Source organism: Lolium perenne, chromosome 7, assembly GCF_019359855.2.
Source record: "Lolium perenne isolate Kyuss_39 chromosome 7, Kyuss_2.0, whole genome shotgun sequence".
Taxonomy (NCBI): Eukaryota; Viridiplantae; Streptophyta; class Magnoliopsida; order Poales; family Poaceae; genus Lolium; species Lolium perenne.
Genome location: NC_067250.2, coordinates 21,620,289 through 21,638,933, shown reverse-complemented (window position 1 = coordinate 21,638,933; position 18,645 = coordinate 21,620,289). Strand labels below are relative to the sequence as shown.

The following is an 18,645-nucleotide window of genomic DNA, read 5'->3' as shown; positions in this document are numbered from 1 at the left end:
AAATCCGCAAAGAGGATGTACCCAAGACAGCCTTCAAAACTCGTTATGGCCTCTATGAATACACCGTCATGTCTTTTGGTCTCACAAATGCTCCTGCCACTTTCTCTCGGTTGATGAACTACATTTTCATGGAGTACCTCGACAAGTTTGTGGTAGTCTATCTCGATGATATCCTTATCTACTCCAAGTCCAATGAGGAGCATGAAGAGCATCTTCGCCTCATCCTCCTGAAGCTTCGTGAACATCGTCTTTATGCCAAGTTCTCCAAATGTGAATTCTGGCTTCCTCAAGTCGTCTATCTTGGCCATGTCATTTCCGGAAAAGGCATTGCTGTCAATCCTGAAACCGTCAAGGCAATCGTTGAATGGCTTCCTCCGAAGAATGTCAAGCAAGTGAGAAGTTTCCTCGGTTTGGCAAGTTACTGCCGCCGCTTCGTTGAGAATTTCTCCAAGATCGCCAAGCCTCTTACCGATCTCCTGAAGAAAGACAAGAAGTTCCTTTGGTCTCCTCAATGTCAAGAAAGCTTTGACCTCCTCAAGCAGAAGCTCACTTCCACACCTGTCCTTGTTCTTCCAGATACTTCTAAACCTTTCCAGATTTTGTGTGATGCCTCTCTTCATGGGCTAGGCGCTGTCCTCATGCAAGAACGTCAAGTTGTGGCGTATGCTTCTCGTCAGTTGAAAAAGCATGAACTCAACTATCCCACACATGATCTCGAGCTTGCAGCCGTGTTACATGCTTTAATAACATGGCGCCAATACTTGTTGGGCAACAAATGTGAGATCTTCACCGACCACAAGAGCCTCAAATACATCTTCACACAACCCAACTTGAACCTCCGTCAAACGAGATGGATGGAAACCATCAAGGACTTTGATCTGTCTATCAGCTACACTCCAGGCAAAGCTAATGTCATGGCTGACGCCCTTAGTCGTAAATCCTATTGCGACAACCTCATGATTCAAGAAAGTCAACCTGCTCTTTATGAAGAATTCAGGAAATTGAATCTTGAGCTCGTTCCCCAAGGCTACCTTGCAAACTTGGTGATCACGCAGACTCTTGAAGATAAGATCCGAAAAGTACAGTTGCGAGATATTTGCAGCAAAAACATCAAAGAGAATATGCACAAGCCCAAGTACAAGTCCTTCTCTATCGACGATCAAGGAACTCTGTTCTTCCAAGGTCGTTTTGTTGTTCCGAACGATCCAGCTCTGAGAAACCTCATTCTCAAAGAAGCTCACGACACTCCTCTTTCTATCCATCCTGGCAGCACAAAGATGTATCTCGATATCAAGTCTACCTATTGGTGGACTAGGATGAAAAGGGATGTTGCTCGCTATGTCTCGGAATGTGATGCCTGTCGCCGTGTCAAAGCAGAACATCAGAGACCTGCCGGTGTCCTCCAACCCCTGAAAATTCCTGAGTGGAAATGGGATAAGATTGAGATGGACTTCGTAACTGGTTTTCCAAAATCTCGCAAAGGCAATGATTCTATCTTCGTGGTGATCGACCGTCTTTCCAAGGTTGCTCACTTCCTTCCTGTCAAAGAAACAATATCTGCTAGTCAGTTGGCTGAGCTCTACACTGCAAAGATCGTCTCTCTTCATGGTGTTTCCTTGGAAATAAGCTCTGATCACGGAAGTATCTTCACTTCCAGATTTTGGGCTAGCTTTCAGAAAGCTATGGGAACTAATCTGCTCTTCAGTACAGCTTATCATCCGCAAACGAGTGGGCAAGTCGAAAGAGTCAATCAGATTCTCGAGGACATGCTCCGTGCCTGTGTTATCTCCTTCGGCATGAAATGGGAAGAATGCCTTCCATTCGCTGAGTTCTCTTACAACAACAGCTATCAAGCCAGTTTGGGCATGGCACCTTTCGAAGCTCTCTATGGTCGCAAATGCAGAACACCTCTAAACTGGTCTGAAACCGGTGAAAGGCAAATCTTTGGCCCCGATGTCATCAACGAGGCTGAAGAAAAGGTGCGAATCATTCGTGACAATCTGAAGATAGCACAATCTCGGCAGAAAAGCTACTATGATAGCAAGCACCGTGATATGTTATATCATCCTGGTGATCAAGCCTACCTTCGTGTTACTCCTATGAGGGGCACTCATCGCTTTGGTATCAAAGGCAAGCTGGCACCAAGATACATTGGTCCCTTCAAAGTTCTAGCAAAGCGTGGTGAAGTCGCTTATCTCCTTGAACTTCCTGAGAAGCTCTCCAAAGTGCACGATGTCTTCCACGTGTCACAGCTCAAGAAGTGCTTCAAAGATCCAGACCGTGCAGTTGATCACGAGTCCATTGACCTCCAAGAAGACCTCTCCTACAAAGAGCATCCCGTTCGGATTCTTGATGAAGCTGAATGTCGAACTCGCAACAACTCTGTCAAGTTCCTCAAGGTGCAGTGGTCGCATATATCCCACCATCTCAAGTTTTCAGTTTTCTATTTTTACTCCCTGCATTGTTTTCAAAAGTTTTAATACCTCACTTATACAAATCCAAATTTGACAAACCTTATATCCATTTTGAACAACATCACATGTACTTTCCAAATACAAAGTTTGCTTTAACTTTTGAACAACTAAATTTGACCACTTTTCAAATCTGAATTAAATTGATAAATATTGCATAATTCATATCTTTAATACTATAATTCCAATTTCAATAAATTTTATATCTAAATGCATCAGAAAAATATGAGGAATCCAGTTATCATCATATCATGCATCATTGACATCATCTCTGATTGTCCAAATTAAATTTTGCAAATTGAACTAAAAGAATATGTGAGGGTGCTTATCATTTCATGTGAATTAAAGCACCCCACTTAATTTGCTATACATGAAACCTTGCACATATCATTTTGCCATGTCATCATGCGTCATATTGCGCATTGCATACTTGTATTGATTTGTGCTATTACTTTCCTTGTATGTGCTATTTGGTTCTTCTCGAGTAGACACCGACGCAGAGCAGTTCGAGCAGGAGTACGAGCACCCCCAGGAGGATCGTGTCTGTGCTTCTACCCCTGATCTGACAGGCGAGCCCACCCCTTCACCTATTTTACATTTTCTTGCTCTTTTGATCTATTGCTATCCCTATGTTGCGATTCTGTTGTGTCACGTGTCCTATTCCACCTGTTACCCTATATGATCCGAGTTACACCTCCTTGCCCTACCTGATGTTTGTTGTTTGCCAGCTTTGCGAGTCGTAGGCGAGTTTAGGGTCTTGTTGATATCTCGAAATATTTGGGATATCTTGTTGGGAAGTTGACACATGTAACACCTTTTGAAAATGATGTTGATAACTTTTGCTACAACTAAAATTGATAAGGGATAATAACATTGCAGAGGCATCGGTGAGCCCCTTTGCGAAAGCATCGGATTTTTATCTCGCTTGTGTCCCCTAGGACCCGAGTTCTTGTTATCTGTTCTAAGACTGAGCGCGCTAACCACTCGTGGGAGGTTTTATCGGGACCCCCCATCACCCATTACCATTTATCAAGTCTGATGAAAAGGGGGCCACAACCTTGGTTTTATTTGCCTATGCCATGTATGCCATGCTTTACTTACTGTTGCCTTCGGGTGTTTACTTCTTGTTGCCTTCGGGTGTTTATATTCTGTACTGTACCTTGCGGGACGTTTAGCGAAGCGTGTGGTTGGCACGCCTAGCCGCCGGCGCAAACCCTGAGTCTGCTTCGGAGTACGGCCGAACTTCGATACGGGTAGCTTAGTCGGGTGGCCCCCCTAGGCATTCTTGCAGATCTGGGAACGGTCTTGTTGTGAGACTCCGCACTTGCTATGCGGGTTCGAGCATGCGTGTATGAGAACAGTAGTGCACCCCTGCAGGGTAAATCTTTTCGGAAAGCCGTGTCCGCGGTTATGGACGACTTGGAGCTGTTTAACTCGATCATAGAACAACTTACACCTAATCTTGTCGCTAATAATTTGCTAATAATCTACGTAGTAAGTAGCACTACTACAACGGATATGGAATAAAATTGTCAACTGTGTGAGTGCCTTGCCAGTACCTCTTGGCGAAGGGGGATCGCATTGGCTGGGTTTTGTTTGCAGAGTATAGAACTGCTAGATTATGCGCTCTCTCACCTTCTCTAGTAGACGAATGTTGTAGCGTGTCTCTATTGGTTAGTTGCTTTGCTGCCGCTAAACTCCACATATAGCCGGGCGAAGTTTACACCGCCCACCAGCAAGCATAGCTGGTCTTGTCTCGCAAGTACGTGCCATTGGTACTTACCCTCGTTTTTCTCCCTCTTTTTCCGGAACCCGCTTTTCGACAAACATGTACGACAGATGATGAGCAGTTCGCTGGAGGCTACTTTGTCGAGTTCACGGACAACGACTTCGTTGAGTAGCAGATCGCTCCTAAGGCAGCAGCCTGTGGCTTGTTGGTTATGGACACCGCTTGGTTATCTTCAGGACTCTTAGTCCAATTTGGATCTTGTCTGTACTCAGACTATTTGCTACCTCTATGTATGATGTACTGATGGGACATGTGTCCTTTGCGTGTCATTTGGATCTTGCTCAGTAGAGCGTTGCTATATATAAACTTTATTTCCATCTTTTGTGTCGTAGATGGTTATGTTGTGATATTGAATCTGTATTCCACCCTTGTACCCTGTGCACCGTGCGTATATGTTTGAAGTGCACATGAAGGTGTAGCACTCAGGCTTGGAAAGCCTAACGTGAGCCTATGAGGTGGGTGTTGTGTGCATGGGCGTGTCGAGCTTTGCTTGGCCTACCCATAAGCTTGGGAATGCGAGACGACCTCACGGTCCTTTGTAGTGACCTCATGCACATAAACCCCTCGTACTTGCGCGCTCTGGTTTTTCCTACTCCTGGGGCCTACACACGCTACCCGCACGCGTCCCAGCTCCTCCCCTATTTTGTTCAGGACGAGCACCACCTTTGCATGTCTGCCATGGCCTCCACTGAAGCAGCGGTGCAGTTACGCCTCCTGTTCCAGATGCTGCGAGTGAGGGAGCTCCTCGCCCTGCTGGCGCTTGTCTGCTGGTCCTCCTCGCGCGTTGTCTGCCGCCGCAGCCACAGTGCGCGTCGCCAGCAGCCTCCTCTTCAGCCCGCGTTGTTGCCGCAGCCGGCGGGGGCCGTTGCTGCACGCGTCATCTTCAACAAGGTTCATGCGCCGCGCCCTGGTCAAGCTGCCGCAGCCGGTGGCGGCCGTTGATGCATGCGTCGTCTTCAACAAGGCCCATGCGCCACGGTGAAGCAGGTCCGAGAAGATGAGCCCGTGCTGCGTTGGTGAATCCTAAGTCCTAACGCGTGCCGTCCCCAGAACAGCTGGCAATTGGCTCTCGGAGTCGGACAACGGACGTGGCCAGGTGGGCCGGGACGGAGGAATTCCGGCGGATGGTGGAGGCGTTCACCGCGAAGCAGACACGGTTCCGTCGCGAGGTAGAGTGCATGGCTGGAGCTCCGGTCGTCGTGGAATGCTGGGTTGGTGATGATCTGCTCTAGTGGGAAATACTATGTACTCCAGTAGTCCAGTATGTACTATACAAAGTATACCGTGTAGTAAGTAGTTCAGTTCGTTCATGCATGATCACTAAGTGCGTGCTGCGAGCAGCAAATCCCTGCCACACCGCCGCCGGCCCCGTCGGGTCCTACTGCGAGCAGAAAATCGATGCCGTGCCGCCACCGGGTCTGTCCTGCTGCCAGCAGCAACTACACGCCGCGCCGCCGCCGGGCCTCCAGCATCGCCTCCGCATGCCACTACTGTACGGTCTAGATTTAGAGGCATTTTAAAGTGCCCCAATATGTAGCCAAAGTGCCCCTAATTACTTTTAGGGACACTAGTGCCCTGGATGTTTGTGTCCCTAATTGAAATAGGGGCACTTTGAGATTTGCCTCTAAAGGTTTTAGGGGCACTTTAAATTTTGCCTCTAATAGTTTTTAGGGCTATTTTGAGATTTGCCTCTAAAGGTTTTTAGGGGCACTTTGAGATATGCCTCTAAAGGTTTTTAGATGTGCCTCTAAAGGTTTTGAGAGGCAGTTTGAGATCTGCCCCAACAAGCTTTTAGGGGCACTTTGAGATCTGCCCCAAAACACAATAAGCGGCAACTCTAAGAAATGCCCCAAATCACATTAGAGGCAAATCTAGGAAAATGCTTCAGTATAATAATAGAGGCAAATATGAACAGCAATGTATGCATATAATCCAAATGTACAAATGTACCAGAAAAGTGTTCAATCCTGTAATACATATACATAATCCATAACTCTATATATCACATCATTACAAATATGTAATACACGTAACTTCATAGCATTCTAAATATCAGGTTTTCAACTAAAAGTTGAAGTAAAAACTGCAAGCTTCCAATCATGATATAAACAATGCCATCGGTAAGGCCTAGAGCGAACTGAATTGCTTCCGGAGTATGTGCCACGACCACAACAGGATAAACGTTTGAACTAGAAAAGAAACAACATATCAGTAGTTTACTCAAAATTCAGTAAATCCCAATTTTTAGTGGCAAATACATGACTTGCATATTATAAGAACATATTTTACAAAAAAAAACTTGTGAGTGGTCAAAACAGATTTCATAGCATAGTTATTTTACAACTTCACTGCACACAGTAAGCAGATACAAATCAATACTCGTTCAAATAATACATGACCCATGCCTCAATTCTAGTAGCAACTCAGTTTCACAACAGCTTACTGATCTTTAGGTCTTTTTATTCACATATATTATGTTCACTTCCAACTACAACTGTATCCGAAGTTCATTTTAATCGTGATTGACATGTAGTGCTCCACACTCAAATACTTCTTTTAATATGGTAGTAAACTAGCAGTACAATACAACTATAAAACTCCATCAATGATTTCGTCAATAATTTTGAAAAGAAGAAATACGCATGGCCTTATACAAATGACATTCATCTTAATAACCTTAATTTTCATAGCACACAAGTGACAGGATCACCAAAATCATGATAATATTTTAGAGAAGATTAGGTCAAACATATGTAACCAAAGCGTTAAAGGGCGAAACAGGGATTAACTCACCAGAGCAGATCCAAGGAACAAAACGTAGATCTCGCTTATCGGCAGCACCACTGGGAAATAGGGAAGAGCTCACCATCTCGCTAAAGAGAAGAGATTAAGATATTAAACCATGCAAATTATCTTAATATAATTCACAGTACCAATAGTTGGCAACTCCATATGATGAATAATAAAGGGAAACATGTATTCTTTCCAAGAAATATAAAGTAAACCAACCTATTGCCAATTTGCCATACAAATTGTGTAATACCTACAGATTGTGGAGGAAATTAAATTGTAACTAAGTTTGGGACTACACTACCACACTTTCTTCTATATCATACGTAATTATGATGGTCCAATGGAACAGAGTACAGCGATAACTGAACTACCACTCTCTTCTATATCATATGTTAAACATAACCAAAACACTCACGCAATGCCTTGGCATACTTTCAACTCAATCGGGAACTACAGACATTTTAGAAAAAATAGCTGGATGGCACTGATCTGCCAGAAAAATATGGAAGGATTTTTCGGGTTTCTAATGGCGCGCCCCTATGGGATATAACCAATCGAAATAAAATTTCGCACAAGAGCAGTCCAATGTCAATAATAAATACTCGGTATGAGCTTGGATGCAAAGTGTAATAATCTCGAATAACAAAAAAAGAGAATTATGATGAAGCATATATTTTTCGAGAACAAAGCAAAAACAATTAAATGTAAGCAACCGGGATTATATCAGCCCTAGAACTCACAAGCACGCCACACGCACATGCCTAGAAGAATGACGGAACTACCATTCTCCATGTAAGGTCTTCTGGCGCAAGAGGCTAAGCACGACTTCAATAGATAAAATGCCTTGAGTACTATAAATGCATCATGTGTAAGAAATAGTCAAAAGTACTGGGTCTTCCTAGAAAACCTAATGTGAGATAAGTTTCAAGTAAACAAAAAGCCTTGACAAGATTAGATTGCATTTCCCTAACTATTTTGGCATCGATACCTCTTAGGTACTTCACCAGCCAGCCAGGTTGCACAACATCACTTGATGAAAACAAAAGTGCTATCTGCACAATAAAACAAAAACACCATTATTGCACACTTTATACACAATTCATACTACAGAAAGGTTTGGTTTTCCAAATGCAGCAACACATGCTGATGACCAGTGATGAGACAAACACAATTGGCATTCTACAGTGAAATGATTAAATTAAATCAGGACAAACTATATATCCGTGTCTCAAACAAATTATACATATAATCTTCACTACAGTTTACAGTCGATCAATATTGCCCGTGCAGCTTCTCTCTCTTTTCTTTTTTGGCAATGACCAATATATTACTAAGGCACCTTTTTTGGGTTTCTCTCACAATTAAAGTACATAGCAAAGTAAATAATCCATAGGTACAGAGATTTTATAGACACCATCTCAGTGTTCACACAAGCTTCGGAAACATGATTTAGAAAAACAAGGTTGGTACATGTCAAAATATAGGTACCACTACACAACTATCAATGCACTTGAAGAATAGAATCCAGAAATGTCCATTCCCAACAAATATGCAACGGTAGGTTAGCCCGTGCTTTAAATCTAGAAATATTCTGCATGATTAAAGGGTAGACATATTTCATATGATGCAAACATAGCTCATGTGTGAAGCATAGATAGAAGACCATTATACTGAAGGTAAGTAAATGGCAGCACAACACATGTTAATTCTACGCAAGCCAACCTAGCTAAGGGACAACCTCAACAAGCTCTGCCAGCTAGCATAAGATCCAGAACACAGAAGCAGATATATGAACAAATTTTTCATTCTTGTTTTTATATTAAGAGGACTGGGGAGGTATAAAGGTCTTCCATTAGTTCATTTTATGTATTTCTCAGCAATGGCAAATATGACCTTCTTAATTTAAATAACCACTACAATGGACTGTAAGAAAATTGATGACACTTCTTAACCAAAATATATGCTGAGGTCAAGCTAATATGGCATCACCAACACTTGCATCAAAAGATATAAATTGAAATTACAAGGGATGCTCTGCTGAAGCAATAGAAACCACATATTACCTTTATCGCAACAGCTAGTGCATCAAGTAAATTACCATCAGAACACGACAAGTCCATCGATGTACAGATCCCAGCAAGCTTTTCCCTCAATGACGATTGGGGACGACAAATCGATTGCAGTCCCTGCAATACGGTTCGTTAAATTTGGGTCAATGAATGGAAACAATTACTGATAGCAAGAGTGATGATCTACTTTTGTTGATAGCAAGAAGAGGGCACCAGAAACAGGACTGAATTTTGTTAAATCACTAAAATCAAAATGAAATCTCTGTTAACGGTTACATGAGGAATTGACCAGACACAACTTTGGCGAATAGGAAGACTATAAAAGGCACCTACAGGTAGGGTTTTCCTTCTGGAACAAATTATCATACTATTGTCCATTGGTTGATAACCCTACTCACAGGGTACATGAAGAATGGATGGGGAGCACAATTTTTTATTAATCAACTCAATAAGTGGCACAACGCATGTTAATTCTACACTATAATACGCCACCAAACCTATCTGCTAACGAACATGAGAAGTAAACGGCACAAAAGAGACAGACCTAAATTGTCCATGCCTAAGAAGCATTTTCACAAACACATGGTAGGCAGGCTGTAATACCATTCGAAACAAACCAGTGAGAGAGGGGAGAGAGGTGGCAGAGCTTGTTGAGATACACTAACGGTCGAAGGAGCATAGCCTCGAAGAGGAGGCGAGAGCGGCAACGGCAGCAACACCGCCACCGGGCGGCGCCACCACACGGTCACGCAAAGCCGCACGCAAAAGAGGCGAAGGAGCAGGAGCACGGGGCGTCGAGGAGGAGCAAGAGACGACGTAGGGGATAAGCAGGAGGCGCGGTGGCGCGGGAACCGCGACGGCGACCGAGCCGACCCCCCCGGCTAGGGTTAGACGCTGCGTCGCGCTCGGGGGCGGAACGAAGATGCGTGGATGGGGATCCAGTGGAGCAGACCAAGGCGCAGCTTCGCCGGTGAGTGTCGGCGTCGTATGCGGCCAGCGTTGGCCGGGACGGCGGCAGACGGTGGCGGCGGCATCGCGGGCGCGAGAGGGGACCCGTATCGCGGGAGCGGTGGCTCCATTTTTTTAAGAGAATGGCGAGACGGCGAGACAGACGTTTTCCATATCTTTCTATGTAGTTTTCATTCTAGTCCTTACAGTTTATTCTATTCTGAACGATAACCGTTCCGTGTTCCGCTGATCCAAATCGACAGTCTCGCTCGCCTCTCTCTCTCCCCTTTCCGACGGCCTCCCTGTTTCCACCCACTGCTCCGGCCGTCCCGGTCCAGCGGCGACGCTGGGGCTCGCCTAGGCATGCCTCCTCCTGCTCCTCGAGGCGACAACGGCGACCACGCGCTCAACGACCCTGGTCCCCGCCCCCATCGTCCTCCTCCGTGCTGCCGTGACCCAGCCCACCTCCTCCTCCATCGTCGTCTCATAGGTCGACGAGGAGGGCTTGGCTGGTGCGCCCTTAGGCCCGCGCTTCCGCGCCACTTCTTCTCCAGCTCCAACATGGAGGTCAGCTAGGAGGGATCAGCCAATGCGACATTGCCCCGCTGGCGGCCAAGGGCATGATATGAACGGAATCTAGGTGATTATATTGATACGTTTACAAGATCAAGTACCCAACCAGAATCTTATGTGAATCTTGACTAATTGAATGTCGAAAGTACTTTATCATCAGCACCTCTTCACTGTCATAAATTTATAACTAGGTTAGTTTCTGTGTTTTTCATTTTCTTAATTCATGTTATAATTAGCTTATAGTAGTATGCATATTTGTCATCTTCAGATAGGTTCCATGAATTAAATTGGTGAAATGCATGAGCACATGATTTTCAAAACAATAATTATCGCAATATTGCCATAACTGAAACTACCCTTAGTACCCTAGGCAGACCAATGATAAGATGGTTCCAGCGATTTAAAGAACATAGCTAGTTTCTAAAGCAAAAGAAAAGCATCCAATTATGTGACACAACAAACTTGATAGCTCCACAGGATGGGGTCGAGAGATTTCCCTATGAGAGTCAAGTATACTTGCCTAACCCAATGTAAACAATGGAAAATGGACAAACTTGGAAATTGATTGTTTTTAATTTTAGCTGAGAAATATTAGCTATTTTAAAGGGAACGAAAATTTATTTCTGATGGGAGGAAATGCCCACAACACCAACACTGACAGAACATAACATATCAGATCTTCTTAACTATGTTCATATGCTGAATGAGAAATGTCATGCATGCAGTACTATATATGAGAGTGCAACAATCGCTACCTATCAAAAGTTTTTAGGCAAAAACTATGTTCTAAATTGTATGTTTATACGCATCAAAAGTTTCATGGAGAAAAACATTTCTGAACTTCTAAAGTTCTAATGCTTCAGTCTAAATGCAGTTTGTAGGCAAGAACAAGCTGAGCCGATGTATTAATTCTTGGTTAATTCTCGCATCATCTTCATATAACATGTCTATTATTGTGTTTCTTACAACTGAAACTATTTATTTCAGGTTCTTCTTGCAGTCAGCGACAGCTAGAGTCGCTTTGATGAGAAGTTGAGGGCGCAGGTACAAGGCAGCAGTAGTAGCACTTAGCCTCCATCAGTGGCGGCAGCAGTACAACACCCTCCTAATGTTGTAGCAAGTCACAGTGGCAGCGGCGGCCCATGTCCCAGTGTTTGTTGAGCGCAAAGGGCGCGTTCTCCGGTTAGCATCTTCATTTGTGCCGCGGTTGTCTCAGGTGTGATTCTTTTCTAATTTAATTTGTGTGATTCTTTTCTAATTTAATTGTAGTTTTCTTTTGGAAAATGGAAAGGTTAATTGTCCAGTCTGTGCTCATGTTGTCCTCATCTGAGATCAAGTATCATGTATTCTTCAGTGAACTCGTTCTTCGAAGGTAGAGGAAGCAATTCCAGATTTTCCGGTGATACAAAAATTCGGTTACGGTTGTCGGCAGCACTTGCAAAGTGATGATGAGAGGACCTTTGAAATTCCTGAACCGTGATGAGGTCAGTCAACCATCTCTCTCTCTCTCTAGATCTATCTGTACATATGGTGATGAACTCCTTTCACTGCAAGTGATGCACGATCTTCCTTTTGGGTTGCAGCTTTAAGAGTTAATTTTACAGCACTATATCTGCAGTATACAGTAATATCAATAATTATGTTACTACAAAGGAAGCTTGAGCTGCACCTGGTGTTGTTGTAAATTAAGTTTTTTGGTAAAAATAAGAAATAAGATTATCTATGTATTTTGGTTTTAATGAGAGAAACACCAACTACCACGTGTATAACTCAAACACAAATTGTATTTTGACTGTTCTCACTTGTTTTTTTGCTACAGGATGACGTCCTGGGCATGGCAGAGCTGAAGATTCAGAAACTCATGCTCGAGCTCTGCTTCATGCTAGGTAATAACTGTTTTATTATTTAGCATATACTGTTCATGATTTGTTCGGGTGGACTAAGCAATCGGTGGGACAAGTTGTTCACGTGTTAGAAAGGTGTCATCAATATTGAGATGCCTCAGATTAATATGGGTATGTGTTATGTGTTATGTTTCTATTTAGAAATTTCTAACACATGTTATTCAATAATTTTGTGTTGTACATAAGGTAAGAATTATTAGAGATAGACAATGTATTATACTACTATAGTGTAGCAGTTTTGAATTTGGATTTACCACCTCCGCTTCAGGTTTCCCGCCAGAGCAAGCCGAACCCAATCTGAGCCATTGATTTCTTATCTTTCACTCATATCCACCCTCCATCAGACGCTGATCCTCTAGATCCAACGGCTGTTATTTCCCGGATTCGCAGCACCTCTTTCCACATGTATTGTGCCCGAACCAGCCCGCACCTTCGAGATAGCTCCTGACGTGACTCACTATATATGCCGCCAGCCAAATTTGAATCCAGCATGTTCGCGGAACACTTCCTGGACAGCATACACGAGCCAGCCCGCCAAACGCTAGGCATCCACCTATTCTCTACACACAGCTAGCGATTGCATGTTCCTGCTTTACTTCCATCTGCATCTAGCATGTGGGATCTACTCTGGGAGGGAGCGGAACTGCATAGGCAAAAGGTGAGCACATCGCTATCTTTTTTTTCGGTTGGTTCCCGATTTTGCTGATCATGGTTCCCGATTTTGCTGATCATTTATTACATGGGAGCAACGTCACAATCTGTGCTTCTGGCTAACACAATGTTTTTCTTCTTATCCCATTGCAAATATCGGCATTTTCTGTCTTTCGTGGTGGCTATGTGTGTTTCTGCACATTAGGTGTTTTTGTTTTTATCAGAACTTCTAAGAAGTAATAGACCAATAGGAGGCAAGGGGATTAGTGTGTGGTTGTGAAGTTGTATACCAGAGTCGAATAGATGAGTGGAGTGGTCCTACTTTTGTACGTATTGTTTTTTGTCAGTTGGTTCAGTACGTGGCAACCATTTGATACTCATTATTTTTTTCCCTTGTTATATCACATGAACACCGTTATATAAATTGTTCTGATGTGTTCATAATTTATACTCATTAGAGAAATTTGCATTATGACCCTCACCGGTGAGAAATGAGATATTATATGCATAAGAATGTCATAACTATGTTGTTATTGACGATATTAGAGATTAAAAATTGCAGTTCCATGATTTGCACAAAACTAAATTCTATTTCAGTAAGTTATATATTTCGTAACTTTGTATGTCCAAATCTTCATGCGAGGAAGTTTTTTTTTCAGTCAATGCATTAATTTGCAAATTGAATGCTCTTACATCTTGGCTTTATGTATATCTCTATCTCTACTATTACAGTGTAGCAGTTCAAATTTGGATTCACTACTTCGTTCATAATTTTTCCGCCAAAACACCTCTGGAGATACCACAATCGTTGATGTTGCTCAACCGGCAGACATGCATCTGCCATTCATCACGCACCATCGGATGGAAGCTAATGCCAGTATTCATTGGATTCATCGTTCCTATACGCAGTGCAGCGCCTCGGGACGAGAAATGTCTAGGAGGTAAGAGATTTTTCTAGAATTGCTGAATGCCACGTGAATGTGCGCTGCTCAGGCTCGATGACTCTCTACTCTCTAGAATCTTTTGTGGATATTTTTTAATACAGAAGATTTCGTACGATTGAAAGTGATGCTTGGTAGGAGTAGAGTAGTACGTTTCAGGCAGCTTCCACTCCTGACCCTGTTATTATATTTCATCCTGTTATTATGTTTCGATGAAGGATTTTTAAGGCCTTAATTTCCAGTTTTCTGTTGTATTTTTCTGAGTACCTATTTATGTTTTTGGAAGTGTGCCTTATTCACTACACCGCCTGCATATGAAGAACATTTTATTCCGAGTATAATCTCCTCTTCACCTCATATTTATGCCTTTCGATAAAAAAATCGGAGTTAGCTCATTCGAACAATTTACTTCACAATATATCAGTTCATCATCACAACATAGTAAAAAGTTACTTCCTCCATCCTAAATTAATTGATCTGTATTTATCTAGGTTCGCATCTATACACAAAATGAGTCTAGAAATATATAAATCTAGATAAATTTAAGTCAATTAATATAGATTGGAGAAAGTATATAATATAGTGATGTACTTTAGCTGAATACTAGAAATATCATCTCATTATTTCTTTTCGGGATGATACATAAGGAGATGAGGCAGGTATTACAGCACGCTGCTTTTCATACGGATACAATTTAACTCTTCTTAATTTTTTTACTGAATGTCTAATGTACTCCGCTAAAGATATAGGCTTCCAGTGTTTTGGTCCATGTTCTCTTATCCTTGATCTCACATAGCTATCTTCCTGTAACAAGTAAATGGAGCTAGACAAGCTTTACGAATTCTTGGTTGATCTTCCCTACTACTACAAAAAAAATCTGGAAGTATTCTTATGTACTCCGCTCAAGATAAAAGCTTCCAGTGTTTTGGTTCATGTTCTCTTGATTTCACATAGATATCTTCCTGTAACAGAAAAATGGAGCTAGACAAGTTTACTAATTCTTGATTGATTCTCTGAACTATTCCTACCAAAAATGATTGGAATTATGCCATGTACCATTGGCATCATAACAAATATCTTATGCCCCATGACTGTTGGCGTCTAGTCGTCTACATTTCTTTCTACATTTCTTTTTCTTTTAAGTTACCTCACAGAGGATTTCTGATTCGATAACCAGAGAAGAAGAAGGCCAAGGAGAAAATAGGCCAAGAGGACCAGACCAAGAAGTGTTGGTAATCGAAGGGCCCTTCCGATGTCGCTGTGCTATCTATTCCGTCGTGATCACGATGAGCTACTAAGTCCTATTGTGGTGGTTCTGGAGATGGAGTTGACTTGAGGCTGCAATGCAGAGGAGCATGACGAGCTGCCGAGGAGCGGAGAGCTGCAGAGGATCATTGCGAGGTGCCGTGAAGCCAGCTAGATTGCTAGGTGAAGGTTTCTACAGTGAACTTGTTTCGATTATCAACTAGTTTGGATTTTCTGTGTTTGCATTTGCTTGGGTTGGCTTTGAAGTTCTATGCATGGTTTGTTTGAGTTATATCTATGTACTTTTATTAGAAGATGGTGTTTTATGCTTTTGTTGTTTGTGAAGTATGCTTTTGTTGTTTCTGAAGACAGTTTATTGTTTAGTAGATTTTTCAGATTATACCGTGTAGTTCAATTTGACTTCAAACTGCAGGCACTACTAGGAAAACGGCTATAGGTGGAGAACACCTTGCCGGCGCACCAAGCTTCTGCTGCGCCGGCACCACTATGTCGCCCCGCCGGCGATGATGACACGCTGCCGGCGCACCAGCAAGGATGCTGCGCCGGCGATAAGATGAGGCCGTGGCTCCCCCCATCCGGGCTAGGCCCAGAAAGTATTGCCGGCGCACCGGCCCAGGGGCGCGCCGGTGGAATTTAGCTATTGCCGGCGCGTCCCTAGGCCGGTGCGCCGGCAATACTTTCTGGGCCTGGCCCGCAGCAAATTTAGCTGGGTCGGCTTAATACTGCCGGCGCACCCACGCCCTGGTGCGCCGGCAGTAACCTGAGCACTTATTTCTGCCCAACAACCACTCCCCCCACTACCATTACTCCACTCCTCCACACAACCCGACCCTTCTCCCAACCTAGCTATTTTTTGCCCATTTCTACCCCAAATTTAGCCAATTTGACCAAACAAAATAATATTTTTTGAGCAAATCTTCCCTTCCTACATGCATCTCCCACATCCCTATGTACATCTAGATCTATCTATCGCGCATTGACCGCTCAATCTAAATCTAGATCTAGATCTAGAAAGTCGGCTTCCATACGTCGTGGTCGCGGTGTGACGTCTCGATCCCGTCGACTAATATATCAACCAAATAGGTGATTAATGAACAAATTGAGGAATGAAATCGTCGTATATTGGACATTTGAAGCAAAGCTCGTGTGTGGCATATATGTTGTGTTTGTGCTTGTGTGTTGGCGTTGAAAATGAGTTGCCAACGTTGCGCCAAAATGTTGATTCGTTAAGTTTCCGTTTCGGCACATTTCTGGAGCTCCTATGTCCTACCGTGTAGGAAGGTCATGCCGAAATTTTCCGTGAAAACTACCGACGGATGCATGGTTCTAATCAATTATATAATCTTGCCGTGCAGGCGATAATGGTTATCAAGATGAGTGAAAGCGTCGTGATGAGATATCTGAAACACGCGATCATCGACATGTATGAAAATAACCTCACGGAGGTATTGTGTCCGTGTCGAAGATGCAAACTAGGGAAATGGTTTGACCCCTATTCAGGCAAATTGCAGGGGCACCTGCTCACTAATGGTTTCATGCATGGACACACTCAATGGATGAGTGATGATGGCGCGGAGGTCAATGGGGCGACAGCAGCAGGTGGTAATGGCTGGCAAGAAGGAGGGCACCATGATATTGATGACGATGAAGAGTTTGTCACACAGGACGATGCAGATCAGTATCATGATGAACAAAATGTTAAAGACGCGGACAATAACCTTGACGACGACCGCTAGCTTCAGTCGTGCGGGACCCTCATCTTCAAGATCTGCTTCTCGAAAAGACGAAAGGCGCCAAGCGGAAATCAAAGCTTGAGCAACTGGAGGCAGACTCGAATACTCCGTTGTACGACTCAGGTCGCGGGTTGGAGGAGTCCCGCTTGAGAGTAGCGCTCGATGTGCTGCAGATGAAGGCGAAACACGGATGGACGGACACAAGCGTCGACGACATTCTGGAATACTTGAAAGATCTCCTTCCTGCCGGGACCACGTGTCCTGGTAGTCTAGCCGAGGCCAAGAGAATCACGTGCCCTCTCGACTTACCCCACGAAAAGTATCACGCCTGCATCAATGACTGTATCATGTATCGCAAGCAGCATGTGGACAAGACCAAATGTCCTGTGTGTGACGCTGAACGGTACAAGAAAGGGAAGAAGAAAGCTCCTCGGAAAGTTGTGTGGTACTTCCCGTTCGCCCCCCGGCTGCAACGGTTCTACGCGGACCGCAAGGAAGCAAAGCTCATGCGCTGGCACGCTGAAAGAAAGGAGGCAGTGCTGAATGATATAGAGCGGATTGAACACCCAGTGCTGACACACCCTTCGGATGCAAGCCAGTGGAAAGCATTAGACAATGAATTCGGAAGTTTCGGGGCAGATCCCAGAAACATCAGGTTGGGTGCGAGCACGGACGGATTCAATCCGTTCGGAAACCAGAGCAGCACACATAGCACATGGCCCGTGTTTGTATGGATCTACAACCTCCCGCCCTGGCTGTGCATGAAGAGCAAGTACATACAGATGAGTATGCTAAATCAAGGGCCGACACAGCCAGGAAACGATATCAACATGTATCTCGAACTATTAAAGGAGGAGCTTGAAACGTTGTGGGCAGAGGAAGGGGTAGATACATGGGACGCCGTGGAGAAAGCGTGGAGATCTGTTCGATGGTACAGATGAACCCCGAGGACCTCCACGTAAGAGGAGCGGCGAAGAGATCGATACATTACTGAAAGGTTGGAAGGAGTGCCCTACGCCGGGATAGATTTGTCAAAAGCCCGAAGAGAAGAAGCAGAAAAAGGCAACGACGCCGCTCATTGGTGTATGGAAAAGGAGGTCCGTGTTTTGGGACTTGCCGTACTGGAAAATTCTCGATACACCTCACTGCCTTGATGTCATGCATATCACAAAGAACGTATGCGAGAGCTTGCTTGGCACTCTTCTCAACATGCCGGACCGGACCAAAGATGGGCCGAAAGCAAGACACGACCTGAAAGTTTTGGGCATCAGGGAAGAGCTTCAAATCCCGGCGACCCAAGACGGACCGTCGGAGGAGGAGACGGACGGCGGTCAGAAGCGCAAAAGGATTAAGCAGCCAGACTATTACTGCCCCCTCCCCCTCCTGCTTCACTTTTAGTCCGGCTGAGGTCGATCAATTTTTCAATTGCCTTCTAGGAGTCAGAGTGCCCTTCGGTTACTCCGGGCTAATAAGCAGATACATGGACCCCAAGAAACGAAACTTCAGC

At 44.0% G+C, this 18,645-nt stretch overlaps 2 long non-coding RNA genes across 2 annotated transcripts; one reads left to right on the top strand and one right to left on the bottom strand.

Moving 5' to 3' along the window:
- Nucleotides 1-6,191: 6,191 nt before the first annotated feature.
- LOC127318131 (uncharacterized) lies at nucleotides 6,192-10,234 on the bottom strand. The gene is made up of 3 exons (XR_007861689.2): nucleotides 9,117-10,234; nucleotides 7,054-7,133; nucleotides 6,192-6,449 (listed from the first exon to the last, which is right to left on the bottom strand). It is a non-coding gene; the product is annotated as an uncharacterized lncRNA (long non-coding RNA).
- An 89-nt stretch (nucleotides 10,235-10,323) lies between these two features.
- Nucleotides 10,324-15,714, top strand: LOC127318132 (uncharacterized). Its single transcript, XR_011749313.1, has 6 exons — nucleotides 10,324-10,710; nucleotides 11,631-11,859; nucleotides 11,998-12,127; nucleotides 12,463-12,529; nucleotides 13,931-14,139; nucleotides 15,317-15,714. It is a non-coding gene; the product is annotated as an uncharacterized lncRNA (long non-coding RNA).
- Nucleotides 15,715-18,645: the final 2,931 nt, after the last annotated feature.